The sequence below is a fragment of the Panicum virgatum genome, chromosome 4N, assembly GCF_016808335.1.
Source record: "Panicum virgatum strain AP13 chromosome 4N, P.virgatum_v5, whole genome shotgun sequence".
Lineage (NCBI taxonomy): Eukaryota > Viridiplantae > Streptophyta > Magnoliopsida > Poales > Poaceae > Panicum > Panicum virgatum.
The window spans coordinates 1,331,414-1,345,676 of record NC_053148.1 but is presented as its reverse complement, the minus strand read 5'-3'; the positions used below and the strand labels follow the sequence as shown (position 1 = coordinate 1,345,676).

Here is a 14,263-nt window from a genome sequence, read left to right as displayed (position 1 = left end):
ATCGCACGCCCGGCAGCGGCCTGCGGCTGATGACCCTCGCCCTGACCATCGACAACCCGAGCCGGCACGTGGCGGTGGCGTACAAGAGCATGTTCGTGGACGTGGGAAACAGCACGGCGGCGCAGTGGGGGAGCTAGGTCCGGGCGACGGTGGCCGCGCCCGTGCCGCTGCGGCAGCCGGGGCGCAGCGTGGCGGCCGTCGGTGTGGCGGTGGACCTGGTGGGCGGGGCCCTCGCCGCGGCCTTCACGGGCAACATGACCTGCCGCCTCGCCGTGATGGTCACCGCACAGGCGAGGTTCAGGGTCGGCGTCGCGTGGACGAGGGTCTAATAAACCCGCCGCAGATGCTAATAAACCCGGCGGCGGCGGCGGCGCGGCGAGACTGCCGGTCTACTACGTCTAGGTAGTAGCTGGCGTGCGCGGCAGCGCATCCGTTCAAGGATCAATTCGGGTGTACGATTTGGTGCGGTTTTTCTCGTTATAAAGATTTGATGAGTTCTTTTCTGCTAAATTTGTGCCATTGCGTAGAGTTGTGATCCGATGAGGAATGGAAGAGTTACTCAATAATTGTGCTCGCTTTATTTGTGAATGCAAAATAATTTAGAAAGTGTGGAAATTTTGTGAACCGGCCGGCCTTTTAATCGTTGTTGGGCCTGCGAAGTTAGCGCGGTACAGCAGGATCCGCAAGCGGCCCAGCTCCTTCATTCGCTGTGCTCAGCTTTTGTGGCCCACGACACGAGCCCCTTGCTCACTTGCGGCTATCGTGGCCCATATCTGGTGGCGTCATTTGCGGGTTGAGCCGTACGCCCATAACAGCAGGAAAAAAAAAATTCTCCGCAGCGGTACCACACGGCCCGGAGGCGGTGCGAACGGTCCGGATGATGTTCCCGCATGGGTCGAACCCATCTGCATGCATGCTGATGGGTGCCCGTCCACGTGCCAAGCTGATTGGACGTGTGATGGCATCCTCGGATTATAGCTATAGTGCTCTGCTTATAATCTAATTTGACTTTTATTATTTTAAATTAATTTGTATTAGATACTAGCACCAACGCACGTGCGACACCCACGTTAAAAAAAATATATAGAAAGACGCTACCGGTCTTGTAGCGCCGAGAAGGCCGCCGCGCCGCCGCGCCGCCGTCCCGCCGATTGGAGAAGGCCGCTGCACCGAGCGCTGCCATCCATGCCGCATCCTATATACACATATTATTTTCTTATTTCATTAGCACTATCGCTGGATCTTTAAACATGTGCACTCTGATAAACAACATCTCATTTCTAACTAACAAAATAAAACTTCTATCACAACAAACATTGCAACATGGGCAGGAGGCATACCTTGGTGTTGAATGCGACTTCATGTTGCTTTTGTAGCATCATATGCTTGCCCCAGCTTTAGCCCTCTTCCGATGGTAGCAGCTTCTTGACACGACATCGGCAACAGTGGGTGAATGATTAACCCTAGTGATATATGGCTTTATAGATGCGGTGATTGGAATGCAAGGAGATATTACGCGTTTGGAAAGATTTTGCGGACAGGCCATTTCCAATTAACCCCTTGATTGATATGATATGATATCTTGATTATTTAGTATGGATAGAATTTATCCTTAATTTTTGCCCCTCCATTTATACTACTCTATTCCCTAGTTGTGCATAAAGAAAGAAATACGTGGGGATCAATTTTCTCCCATAATTGGGTACACTTTTTTTTCCCTTCCATAAAATAATGATGTCAATTATTATCCTTCTAAAATTTCATAAAACAATGATGTCAATTATTATCCTTCCAAAACAAACAGCGACACAAATTATGGGTGAATAATGATCACGCCGCCTGAATCAGGGAGCACGAGATGGAAAGGACGAAGGAAAAAAGGAAAGTGAATGTGGGTACATGCGGGTGGGTAGAGGAGGCCATGGTGACAAAAAAAATTCATTTTGGGCGGAATCATTTTCTTTCTCCCGTTTTTTCGGTCCACCATGATCTTTTTAACCACCCGGCTTTACATGTCGACTTTCAAGAGGTGTTTTGTGAGATGGGTGGGTGGGTTAATCTTGGTGAGAAATGTTCTCAATTCTTCCATCCTTTACAGTGTAGATTCGAGTGGTAGCGCTGCAGCTGCAGTGCACCACTATTATAGAGAACTTATTCAGACTTGCGGTTTAGCAAAAAATGATATTATTATTAATTTATGTACGTTTGCAAGTAAACACATACGATTTTTTTTTAAAAGGGGCAGGTGAATCACCACTAAGTTATTGATTCGGCACTAGTACAAACAACACGTACTCAGTGGTAGCTCGTGTGGCTATCGAGGTCATAATGCCTGCAGTGACTATAAGGAAAATGGCCTCACTAGGTCATTATTTGTGATTTTGATGATTGAGTGACACCACAATCGATAGGACTAATGAGTGTGTCAAGTGAATAATTATAAATCCCAGGGATGAAACAAAAAGTCCAAGCAAAACAAAACACGAAGAAAAAACTCAAAGAAATGCTGAATTGGACGAGTTCTGCAGAAACAGTTGCACCGGTTGAACCGGTGACTCAGCACCGGCCTAACCGGTAGGCCTCGGATGCACCGGTGCCCTATCACCGGAGCAATGTGCAGTGCTGGTGCCAGAAAGTCAAGTGGCACCGGATGCACCGGTGGTGCCAAGTTGAAGCACCGGTGCAAACACCATTCTATGCACCAGAGACAGCATGTCAAGTGGCCATGACACAACTTCTTCAGCACCGGTTGAACCAACGGTGCAACGGAGCAAGCTCCGCTGCAATGCCACGTCAGCTGCAAGGGAAAGAAGTTGCACCGGATAAACCGGAGACTTGGCACCGGTCTAATCAGTGACAGTCACATCAGCTGTCAGAAGGCCAATGGCTACTGACGAGCCGTGAGTGACCAGTTGCACCGGTGCCCCCTCACCGGTCTATCCGGTGCCTTGCGCAGAAAAGGCCTAAGGGTTCTTAACCATTCTATGGTCTTGGAGGCCTATATATATGCCATCTCCCGGTCATTTGAAAGGTGGCTGGAGTTGCTACAATCCCAAACACACCCAGGAAACCCTCCAAGCCAACCCAAGTGCATATTGATCATCCTTAGGTTTAGCACTAGCTTTAAGAGTGTAAGTGCAAGATTAGCTCTTGAGTGAGTGAGCAAGTAAGGTGTTGTGCCTTGTGGCTGGTTCTTGAGTGAACCAACAAGATATCTTGGTGCGCCGGCCCCTTGGAGCTTTGAAGCTCGCCGGCAACGTCAACGACCCTCCGACTTGGTGTGGAGCGGCGTGGACGACCTTGTGCGGGGGACGCGGAGACCCCCATCCTTTGTGGAGAAGCTCCTTAGTGGAAATCGGGATCAAGGTGACCGTGGTGTTGATCACAGAAGAGACTTGATTGCCGAGAAGCAATACTCTTAGTGAGTGCTTCAACAACGTGGATGTAGGTGTGCCTTTGTGGCTAACCGAACCACGGGATAAACACCCGCGTCGAGAGTTTGCTTCCTCCTATCCCGCTCTTTACGTTTCCGCATTTCATACTAGCAATTCTTGTGTGACTTTATTTTCATATAGTTTCTTGATAGGAAAAGCTATAGGTTGCTAAACTCTTTTGGGATAGGGGTTTCACACTAGAAAAGTCATAGTTGTACATATAGATAGCATGTTTTAGTTTAATATTGTGCAATTTAGATGGAGCCATAGGTTAAGGTTTTAACTTGCCTAATTCACCCCCTCCCTCTCTTAGGCTAGAGCACGATCCGATCACTTTCAGTGACTTTATCTGTCTCAAAGTATGTCGACTCAGTTTCTTGAATATACTTGTATAAATGATAGATACTACAAGAAAAATGACCTTTGGTCCTTGGACGTTAGTACCGATCATAATTTGGTCTAGTACTAAAACTGGCACATAGCTATTTTAGTTTCGTGTCTAAATTTGAAAGCTCCTGGAGTCCGCGAGGCCAGAGGTTGTGGGTTTGAATTCTTACGACTGCGTGCATTTGCTGCATCATTTTTTCTTCTTTGTTAGCGCATTTCATACCGGTTGCTGCGACCAGTACAAAATGATCCTCCATTTAGTACCGGCCAGCCAATGCCGATCTGGCAGCCGGTACTAATCGCACCATACGACCGGTACTAAAGCTAGTTTTTCTATCCGTGAGAGTTACATTTGTTTGTTTATTTAGATGACTACTATGTGTGCATGTATATGTAGCCCTAGACATTCGGTTCTAACTGAACCGATCGGTTCAATTCGATTCCTCGGTTTCCAGAGAAGTTTGGTTCTTTAAAAATAGGGACTAATCGGTTCTTTTTAGGATCAAGAACCAACGGGTTTGGTTAGTTTGGTTCAGTTCTGATTCTAACCGTACTCACCGAGGCTATCTCAACACACAGAACAAGAAGAAGAGGAAAAAAACTGGATCTCGTCGGAGGCCCCTCCAGCCCCGATGGAGGCCGACCGCACTTGTAGGGGCCAGTCGCGCTTGCCGGGAGCCACCGGCGCCTTGCCTGCAGGGAGAGCCGCGATGCCGCCGCCTTGCCTACAGGGGACTGCCGTGCCGCAGTCGCCTTGCCTGCAGTGCAGGGGCTGTCGTGTCGCGCCACCACCGCCTAGCTTGCCCGGAACCGCCGCCGCCCCAGCTGGCCTGCTGAACGGATAAGCGAGGTGGCGGTTGAGACTGGGGCTGGGGCCGGCAGCCTTGGGGCGGGCAGGGACAGTAGCGTACCTAGCATTCGAAGAAGGGTATGCCATAACAATTTTTTTATATACTTTGGTATAATCCATATATTTTACTTGGTAATATGCTCTTGATTCTATGGCTAATGATGTTAGATTAGAATTTTAGGTATGTCATGGCATATATGGCAACCCACTAGAAATGCCATTGGTCAGGGACGGTGTCCACTGGCTAGAGGGTGGGGACCGGGGCAGACAACCGGTGGCCGTGGGGCAGGCTGGGACGGTGGCCAGAGGGCGGGGCTGGGGGGGGGGTCTACCGCGTGCGGCCTAGGAGCCTTGCGGGAGAGGGGTGGTGGCTGGCCCTGGGGAGGTTGGGACCGCGCGACAGCTAGGGTTTTTGCAGATCTTGATAGGTTTTGTTGGGCTTGTGATGTGTTGTTCGGTTCTTTTCGGTTAACCGAGCTCAGGTACCAAAAAACCTGGTAATTTCGGTTCCTTATAAACGGGAACCAAACCAAGAATCGAATTTCTCGGTTCTAGTTCTTTCAGTTTCGGTTCTTAGTTATTTCGGTTCAGTTTTGATCCTCGGTTAAATTTGCACAACCCGATGTATATGAATTTAAGGGGAAAAAAGCTTCCGTCTCCTCTATGGCCCTGTTCTCCCTTCTCAGCCTAGTACTGTTCTAACCAATAAGAGCAAGTATTGTAGGGGTAGTAAGTAGGTTGATATGTACGTGGAGCAGAGACAAATAAAACGAGGGAAGGAGATGGCGTCAGGTGACTCGCCCACCTGAAGCCGGCTGAGAGAAAATACGAGCGCTGCTATTGGTTGAATTTATTACGGTGCCCGCCGCTACCTGTTGTCTCAGCTGCTACTGCTATCCATTAAATATTACTAAGGTCCGCCTGAAGTATGACTTGCCTTGCAGCCAGCGTCGGACGAAACCATTAGTCATGCTCTAACTATACAGGAACCTGATGATAATAAAAAAGCTATAGCTGCTTTTAAAAAACAAAAGGAGCTGTTTTTTTTCGCGATCGTGCCTGGGCACGTTTTTTATTAAGAGAGAAAAAAAAACAAAAGGAGCTGTAGCACCACGGTATTTGCTAACAAGCATGATTGTTAGTTTCTTGTTGCGAAACTGCTCACCTCATTAGAAAATACTAATAGGGTACACGTGCGTGCCGCACGTGTTTTGAAGAACAATGCTGCAAAAAATAAATAAACAAAATATATTATTCCAAATATCAAATATACCAAGCTGAACACTATGGAAATTACATCGTTTATTAATGGTGCGAATTGAGCAATCAGTTGGTTCATCTACTTATCACCATTCCCATGATTAGCCAACATCATTTCACGCATAAGCATGTAGTCTTAAAAATATGTTGTTCGAATCTCTAGGGAGTCCAATGCCAATCCATCTATATGTTTCGCCAATGCCAATCCATATATATGTTTCCCTCCATCTATATGTTTCACCAATGCCAATCCATCTATATGTTTATGCTATGTTTGAGAGAGCTTTTATGAAACTCGCTTATATGCTGAGCAGGCTTATCTGATAAGCCGCGGTCTGGAGAATATGCTGTCCAAAATAAGCAAGGTGTTTGGCTGTTTTGATTATTACTGATAGATTATCTGTCCTGTGTATAAAATGACCATTATACCTTTGAGGCTGATAATACCTCTTTTTGTTTGTAACACTGATGTAAAGGCAATTTTCGGCATCTTTTTAAAGTTTGAGATAGAAATCTAGTACTATTAAAATGTAACGTACCAAAATATGAAAATGAAATATTCCATTCAGTTAATGAGACAACCAAAATCACAATTAAAACTTGATTTCCGCCAGCAGCTATGCTACTTTTTCAAGATACCATGAGTCCAACATGAACAGTTGTGAAATAGTGAAATCACAATCATAATTTTACAAATTAGCCACTTCGCCAGTAAATAAAAATTAGCACCGCATGTGAGTTAACATACATGACCGTTAAATATGAGAGGTTCCATACCAAGGGTCATCTTCACCAAATGGCGTTGTCCATTCGGTACCACAGCGCGGAACTGGGCCGGAAGGGCGAGCAGGTCGCCACACCTCAATTATTTTTGCCACCAAATATTCCATTCAATATCTATGAGGAATTAACGTAATTGTTTAATATAAAGCAAAATGACTCCAGCATCTTGTCATGAAACGGCCATCTAAAGAGTGCTGCAAGCACGTGTTTTTCGAAAAAAAAAAGATTCCTTCAGAGCGGATGTTTAAACTCACACATGATTAACTTGCAGACCATTGCTAATAATGTAGCACATCCAGAAAATATTAACATATACCTCACTTCTAACAGCATCCTTATGATGCCAAATCAGGATATGGTGCACACTCGATACTGTCATAGTGATATGCAAACAATATTGGTAGCATCATCGAATGCGCCGAGATTAAATCAGATAATACCAAACTAAAACTCTGATTCCATAAATGCCTCCAAATTAAATTTTGATATTAGTTCGCTTCATTGAGGATCCCATAATATTTGCAGCGGGACCAAGATCATCAGCTCCATCAGATTCTCCTACGAATTTGCTCAGCTTTGCACAAAAGTAGCCCCCTATTTCTCCACAAACATAATGAAATGATCAGAATGGATACATAAACATGCTCCCTGCAATATAAATAGTTTATATCAGAAGAAATTACTAAACAAAACAAATTAACTTGGCAGCACACATATTTTCTTGATTAATTTTGCAGCAAACAGATTCCAAGAAACCTAATGGAAATAGTGAAAACCTTTTATTAACCATGAAAGTTAGTAGCCATTTGTATCGAAGGTGGGCACTCCCCATTTGTATCAAAGCAACATAATTTAATAATAGATTCCACAAGTTGCACATGAGAAAAAACACTCTCAAATCTCAATGGAATTTGATTTGCTCATTTCACCAGTTGGTAGTTGATAAAAAACAACTTAAAAAGAATCATGGATCAGAATGCACTTGCTACAAACTAAAAGAGATGTGAGTTTTTTTTCAGTTTATGAACTTTCTTGGGCTGACTTTGATGAGAAACAGAGCACTGTTATTGGTTGGAAGTGGAAAATCGTGAGCAAAGTTAGATGCATAGCGCTGCTCTTTTTTTTTTTAATGCTTCAAGATGTCTTATGTGCACAAGTTGTGTAGAACTGATGGTTCTCTCTGGTAGATGGATATTTCACTATTAAGAGTCAAAGCGCACAAACACAACTATAAGGATAGTATTAACACAAGTGGTGCAAAATGGACATACCAGTTGGCCGCAAGCATCATGCAAAGTTTTAGTCTTCGTGGCAACACTCGAGTGCAAGGACTGTAGTTCTTCAAACAAGTTCAATGTATCATCAACCTGTAGAGATGCACTTTAAAAGGTTAAAACTGAAAGGGCAAAGGTGTATACGTCTGTACAGATTTTTTTCAACATAAAGAAACAAAAAAAATTGCAGCCTTAATTGCTTCAGGATGCTGTCACATGTGCTGACATGCTCCTCTAATGTATTCTCATAGAGGCGATACTTCTCCTCTGTCTGTCAATAAATAATGTCTCCAGAGTGAGCAAACAATGTTATCATAATCTTTCTGTCGCCAAGAGAAATAGTGACATTAAACAAAACTTAGATTTCACAGCTGACTCCAGTTTTGCAAACCACCTGTAGAACTACATGAAAGAAAATTGTAATTTGAACATTGCATTATCAGTGATAGTTACAAGTAGCACTACAACCATGAAGCAAAAGGTTAAGGAATAGAAGAATGAAAACCTGATGTGTATTCACCAAGACCGCATCCATTGCACCAGCCTCCTCCAAAGCAGACTCTCTCTGGAACTGTCACACCTCCATCCTTCCGTGAACTCTTTTTCTGATATAAACACCCAGAAAACACATTTAAAAAACTATATATGAACTATATTAACCCAAACCAGAAAAAGGAACACTAAAATAGGGCAAATATATTGTTCAGTAGGAGCCATTCAATGAAATTACCCGAGAAGACTGAACATGTGCTTAGAATCCCAAGTTCCCAACTCGACAAAAATAAATCGCTTAAACTCTACTTGCATTACCAACTCAAACCCAATTTCACCGGGTTCCACTGCAGCCAGGCACAGAATTTACAGCACAAAATAGCCCAAATAACATCCCCACGACATCCCAACATCCACTGATTAAACTAAATATTGCATACAAAAAATGAAGACAATTCTCAAATGGCTGGGGCCGCACCAGGTTCGCTGGGAACGGCGTCTAATCCAAACTAAATTGTGCATGATAGCGTTACGATTACAATTCTACCAGTCTTCAGAATACAGTAGGGCACATGTTGTGGTATGCACCTTCAAGTGGTGCAAATAGAGGGGTACGTACCAGGTTCTATTAAAGTGATAACCGTGTCTTCTGAATCCTCGAGGCTTACTGCAAAACCGCAAACATAATAGATTGGTTTAAAGAATAACATATACATCAAAAGTATGGAGCCGTGCTCCAATTTCCCACTGCATGTGCCTAATCTTTATTTTTTTCTTAAACCTACATCTCATAATCTTCAGGAGCTCAGGTTTACCAAATTGTTATATGCATCAAGTCATATGGTAAGCAAATGATTGTAAATATCTAACCCTAAAATGCAGTGGTACTGAATAAAGTGGCACACGAATTGAAGAAAAAAAGAAAGAAGAGTGTCGAATGGGGCATTACCTCATACACCTGCTGTGCACCTAGAACCTGTACAGGAGCCCCACTCCCAGAGGCAAGACTCCAATGGCAATTCCGGTGACTGTGTAAGGAGTGTGAGGGGAGCCTCCATGGGGCCGCGCATCGACGGTGGCGAGGCCGGCCATCAGCCCCCATATCGTGCCCCGCGTAAGTTTAGTGACAAATATAAAGAAATAGTAGCACACCTTCCTTTGAAAGCATCCATCTTTCTAAAATTGGTGCCAAAAAGATGATTCAGAAGTGTACTTTTCCCTGCAAGAAAAAGAGGAAGATGGTGAAATTAAACAAATGGAAATACCAAGTAAACAGATCAAAACAATGGAAAAAAGGACCACATACCACTACTTTGCGGGCCCATTATTGATACAACAGCATACGAGAGCCTGCATTCACCCAATCTAGCTTCCTTCATGAAGTTCTCCAATTCGGAGACATTGAAAACCCCATCACCGTCAATGAGCTGTGTAGAGAAACATGCATCCCCCATTTCTGATCTGCAAGACATGAATGCATGAAAAATTCGTAATAAGACATCACATTCGTAATCCCCATTTCTGATCTGCAAGACATGAATGCATGAAAAATACGTAATAAGCCATCACATTCATAATCATGAAGGAAAATACCTAAAACCCAAAGTAATAGGGATAAGATTGCAGAGCTTTGCCTGTCTCCAGCATTCTGTAAAAGCAAAATGGGACACAAAGCTTATTCTAAGAGTTTAGCACACAAGAAGAATACCTAGGGCTTTCAAAGACCAGACCATCAAGTTGTATGCCTGTACAGCAGGACAATCAGGCACTTGTCCTACAACAAAGCCAAATAATTATTGGCCTATTCATGAGCATGCAATTCAAAAGCTTCCTCGATCTGCCTGTGTTCCGCATCTCATGCCCCAGAATTCAGGTAGAGATCCTGAATTACCAGTTTAACACCAAGATGATCAGTGCCAAAGAATTAAATAGAACAACATGTTGCTACAGATACACACTTGTGGTGGAACCGGAGAGGGCGGATGCAGTTGGCAACATCCTGCAAACGAGCCGTCCAACTTTAATCAATGAAGCAATCTAAGTCATAATAAATTATTCAATCAATGGTAAACTGTTACACTATGAAGATGCATGAAAAGGGAGAGCAGGAAGGACACAACCTAAGTACCTTGTCGATCTTCTCGAAGGGGTCGGCACGGCACGAAAGTAGCCATACGATGGCTCACCGGCAATGGTGGCCGGGCGCTCCCTGCCTCCTTCCATCCACGCATGAGCCGTGCCTTTCCCCACCCCCATGGGCAGCGCTCCCTTCCTACTTCCATCAGGACCCGATCTCCAATGCACGAGCCAAACATCCTTACCCTATCAACAAAAACTCACCACAATCATATGAACCCGATTCGAGCACCAAACAAACACCTTTAGCAGTTGCATAGTACCTAAGATATGGATGCATACATACACATGATACACTACACTCATAACTAATGGAGGCAACTAAAATACTTAAATTGCAGAGCATCTAAGAGTATAATCTACCACCAGAAAGAATGTAGCTACTCGATTATAGCTAAACCAATATAGAATGCAAATAATTTTGTGTAACCTTTTCTTTTCTCTTGTACTGTTCTTTTTTAACTGACTTCAGCCAGGCCTTTTTCTATAGTAAAGGCTACTCACTCATGCTTCTACTCAAGCCAGGCCTTTTTCTATAGTAAAAGCTACTCACTCATGCTTCTACTCACATGAGCCCACAGTTAGTGAAGGTGTACGTAATGAAATGTTCCATTAGTATAATTTTTACCACCAAAAACACCCACTGCAGTCTGCATGGTCCTGCAAGAATACTTCAGAGTTAAAGAGAGTGAGGCTCACTTTAAAAATTACATACCATTGAAATTTACACCCATACTACACTATGCCTGAGCAACTCCTTGACTATCAGCAAGCATGGAGTTAACTGCAAGTCAATGAATCAATCTGACCACCACCATATTAGGCCGGCCTTTAGCAAGTATCACTGAATACACCGATGACACTAAAACAGGAAGCATAGAACAAATGAAGCTAACTATTATGTGTCTAAATCCAAATTAATCAATGCAACAAATGAGAAAAGGCATCCATGGACGGCACAATATATGAGTCTGTAGGCAATCAAAATGGTTAGATAATTGAGCCCTTGTTAAATCATAAACCATATAAAGCATGCGAAGATAGCAGACAAAGTGATTACGCTTCAATTTGAACTGAATAGCTCCGGGGCACGATTACCTTTTAGCACTGAACCCAGACCAATGTTTAAACAAAATGGTTGCTACCCAGGACACAGTGATTGCCCTAAACAACAAGAAAGAAAATATTGCCTATTCCACTTATGTGCTACGCTTCCATGTAGAATAAGAAAATTGGTTCATCTTTCACCTCCAAAATATCTTGGGTAAATCACGATCCTTCCCTGCAAAAAACACATAATAATAACTTCGCTTAGCACCTGCACAACAAGTTAAGAACACATGTCGTGAAGAATGCACATGTACACCAATCAGATTCTTAAAAAATGCACCAAAGAAAACAAGCAATGCAATTCACACATGCAGAGTTGCCCTCGCTAGCAGGCAAGCCCATGTATTTCTGTAGTGGGGGCACAAGGATGGATGACAGCTATGCAGCAACGACGACATGGGAGGGGGTCAGCACTAACCGGGCATGGTGCGGTTTCTTCCTGCCGCCGTCGGCTCTGCGTGATTGGAGGGTGACGGTTCCGCGAGCAGCCGGCGGGGGCAGAGAGAGCTCGGAGATTCATGAGCGAAGACCCGCAGCGTCTCGGCCCGTCGACTCCCCCGACCTGACTGGGAGGCCGGCGTTGCATGGGATTGGCTGGTGGGTCATACGACTATTCAAACAGCGAACAAACAAACAAGGATAACCGGCGGCGAGGAGCACGGGTAAGCAGGCCGCGCCGGCCTCCTGGCACACGCGCAGCAGGTCCGCGTACGGGATCACTTCCCCATCCCCGAGTTGCCGCTTGAGTGCGTCGACGTTGGCTAGCCGCATCAGCCGCCGCGCCTCCGCCGGTGTCACCTCCTCCTCCCCGTCCCACCTCGCTGCCTCCGAACCCGGGAGCGACGCGTAGCCGCGGCTGGGGCTGCAGCGCTAGAGCGCGCACTGCGGCGGCGACCACAGGCGGCGCGCGCCGGAGGCCCCGCCCCCGGCCGGAGCGTGGCCCGCGGCCGCCACGGAGAGCGCGACCAACGCCGCGGCCGCCCGCTTCTGGTGAGGCTAGAGGGGGAAGCGAGAGTGGCGGCGGCGGGGCACCGCAGCAAGGGCGGGCTCTTTGCCTGGGTCGGGCTCGGGTCATGGGGCAGGGGTCAGGGGTGCGGTGGCGGCGGCGGCGGCGGCGTAGCACGGGGGTGGGCGGCGGGGGCAGAGGAGTCGAGCGCGGGGGAGGGCGACGGTGACAGCGATGGGGAAAGAGAGGGCGACAGAGGCGCGTGGAAGGGGAGGGGATGGGTGCGGCAGAGAAGGAAGAAAACGGGGAGAGAGCATGATTCACGGCGTCGCGAGGGCGCCGCGCGGCAGCAGCGTCATGAGGGCGCCGCGACCCAACGTTGCGCCGCGACCCCGCGCGATCTCGGCGGTGATTGGGGCGTGATGAGCAGGCTGGTACGAGAGGAGGGTAGAAAACCCATTGGTGAAAAAAAACCGGCGCAACAAGGATGTGCGACGATTTTAGTCTGCCATCCTCCCCTGTCAAACATTTGGTGCTTCCAGGTGGGTCCAAAAATAGGGGTATGTGAGGTGGGTATGGGGGCTAGCTTTGGTGAGAATTGTTTCAATTGTCATGAATCCTTATAGTATATATAGATAGATATGTACCATCTATTCGTATAATTTTATTACCCGTCCCAAAATATAGTGACAGGCTTAAATACCGCTAGGTCGGAAAGATAGACACCGACCCAAGGTGGAGTCCGACCCCGTAAGCCACTAGGGGATGCCCAAGGAGGCATTAAGTGCTCTGGGCTGACAAAACCTCCCCAATGGGATGCCGACCCAGGGGTCTTCTCCAATATAGTCTGACCCATCAAGATATATAAGGTGGAGCTAGCTGGGCCTTCTCCCTCTCGATGTCTCTACGGCACATACACACACTGGAACTCGCTCGCTTGCAAGCTCACTGTTGTAAGCACTCAGCAGCACTCGAACGCAAGAACACGAAGACCACCTCCATTCTGGATGTAGGGCGCTTGCCCAAACCAATCTAAATCTCTTGCCTTTGAGTATTAGACATCGAGCTATGGAGAAGCGTGGCTCAATTTACTAGCCGATGATCGAAACACAAACATATAGCAATTTTTAGACTGTGTGAGACTCAAACATTTTCATCTTTGATCAATAATATTCATAAAAATAATTAATTTTGAATAGAAAATGTTACGTGTTATGATAGTTGATTTCGTTATGAATAAACTAGTATCTTTTTCGTGTCTATAGTCGAAGTTTAAAATATATGATTTGAATAGAAAACTAAAAACAGTTATATTCTATGACAAAGGGATAACAAACACAACCCTCACAAAATGCATTCAGTCGCTGGCTCCCTTATTGGTGAAACGAACATGACAGCTCCAACAGAAGATGTTGAAACCAGGGCCGGCCGGCCGGCCAAAGAACAGAACAATAAAAGATCAGGCCGATGAACGACAGACAGGCAGACCCTAAAAAAGAACAAACAGGCAGACCCTAAAAAAAACAAACGACAGACAGGCAACAAGCAGTCTGTCCATGAAACAAGAAGAAAAGAAAATGCGACTATATAA

General features: G+C 45.6%; 3 long non-coding RNA genes across 7 annotated transcripts; all 3 read right to left on the bottom strand.

The window, feature by feature from the left end:
• Positions 1 to 6,554: 6,554 nt before the first annotated feature.
• On the bottom strand, positions 6,555 to 9,486 carry LOC120668637. 3 transcript variants are annotated; one of them, XR_005672505.1, is made up of 5 exons: positions 8,719 to 8,818; positions 8,494 to 8,593; positions 7,986 to 8,259; positions 7,031 to 7,362; positions 6,555 to 6,828 (listed from the first exon to the last, which is right to left on the bottom strand). It is a non-coding gene; the product is annotated as an uncharacterized LOC120668637 (long non-coding RNA). The 3 variants fall into 3 exon arrangements; XR_005672506.1 differs by lacking the exons at positions 6,555 to 6,828; positions 8,719 to 8,818 and adding exons at positions 9,100 to 9,147; positions 9,430 to 9,486 and having other exon boundaries at positions 6,932 to 7,362; XR_005672504.1 differs by lacking the exon at positions 6,555 to 6,828 and having other exon boundaries at positions 6,932 to 7,362.
• A 59-nt stretch (positions 9,487 to 9,545) lies between these two features.
• On the bottom strand, positions 9,546 to 10,750 carry LOC120670161. Of its 2 annotated transcripts, none has more exons than XR_005673083.1 (5): positions 10,609 to 10,750; positions 10,439 to 10,479; positions 10,189 to 10,362; positions 9,787 to 9,941; positions 9,546 to 9,699 (listed from the first exon to the last, which is right to left on the bottom strand). It is a non-coding gene; the product is annotated as an uncharacterized LOC120670161 (long non-coding RNA). The 2 variants fall into 2 exon arrangements; XR_005673084.1 differs by having other exon boundaries at positions 10,601 to 10,722.
• Positions 10,751 to 11,187: 437 nt separating this feature from the next.
• LOC120670836 lies at positions 11,188 to 12,271 on the bottom strand. Of its 2 annotated transcripts, XR_005673402.1 has the most exons (4): positions 12,145 to 12,271; positions 11,865 to 11,898; positions 11,715 to 11,780; positions 11,188 to 11,276 (listed from the first exon to the last, which is right to left on the bottom strand). It is a non-coding gene; the product is annotated as an uncharacterized LOC120670836 (long non-coding RNA). The 2 variants fall into 2 exon arrangements; XR_005673401.1 differs by lacking the exon at positions 12,145 to 12,271 and having other exon boundaries at positions 11,865 to 12,023.
• Positions 12,272 to 14,263: the final 1,992 nt, after the last annotated feature.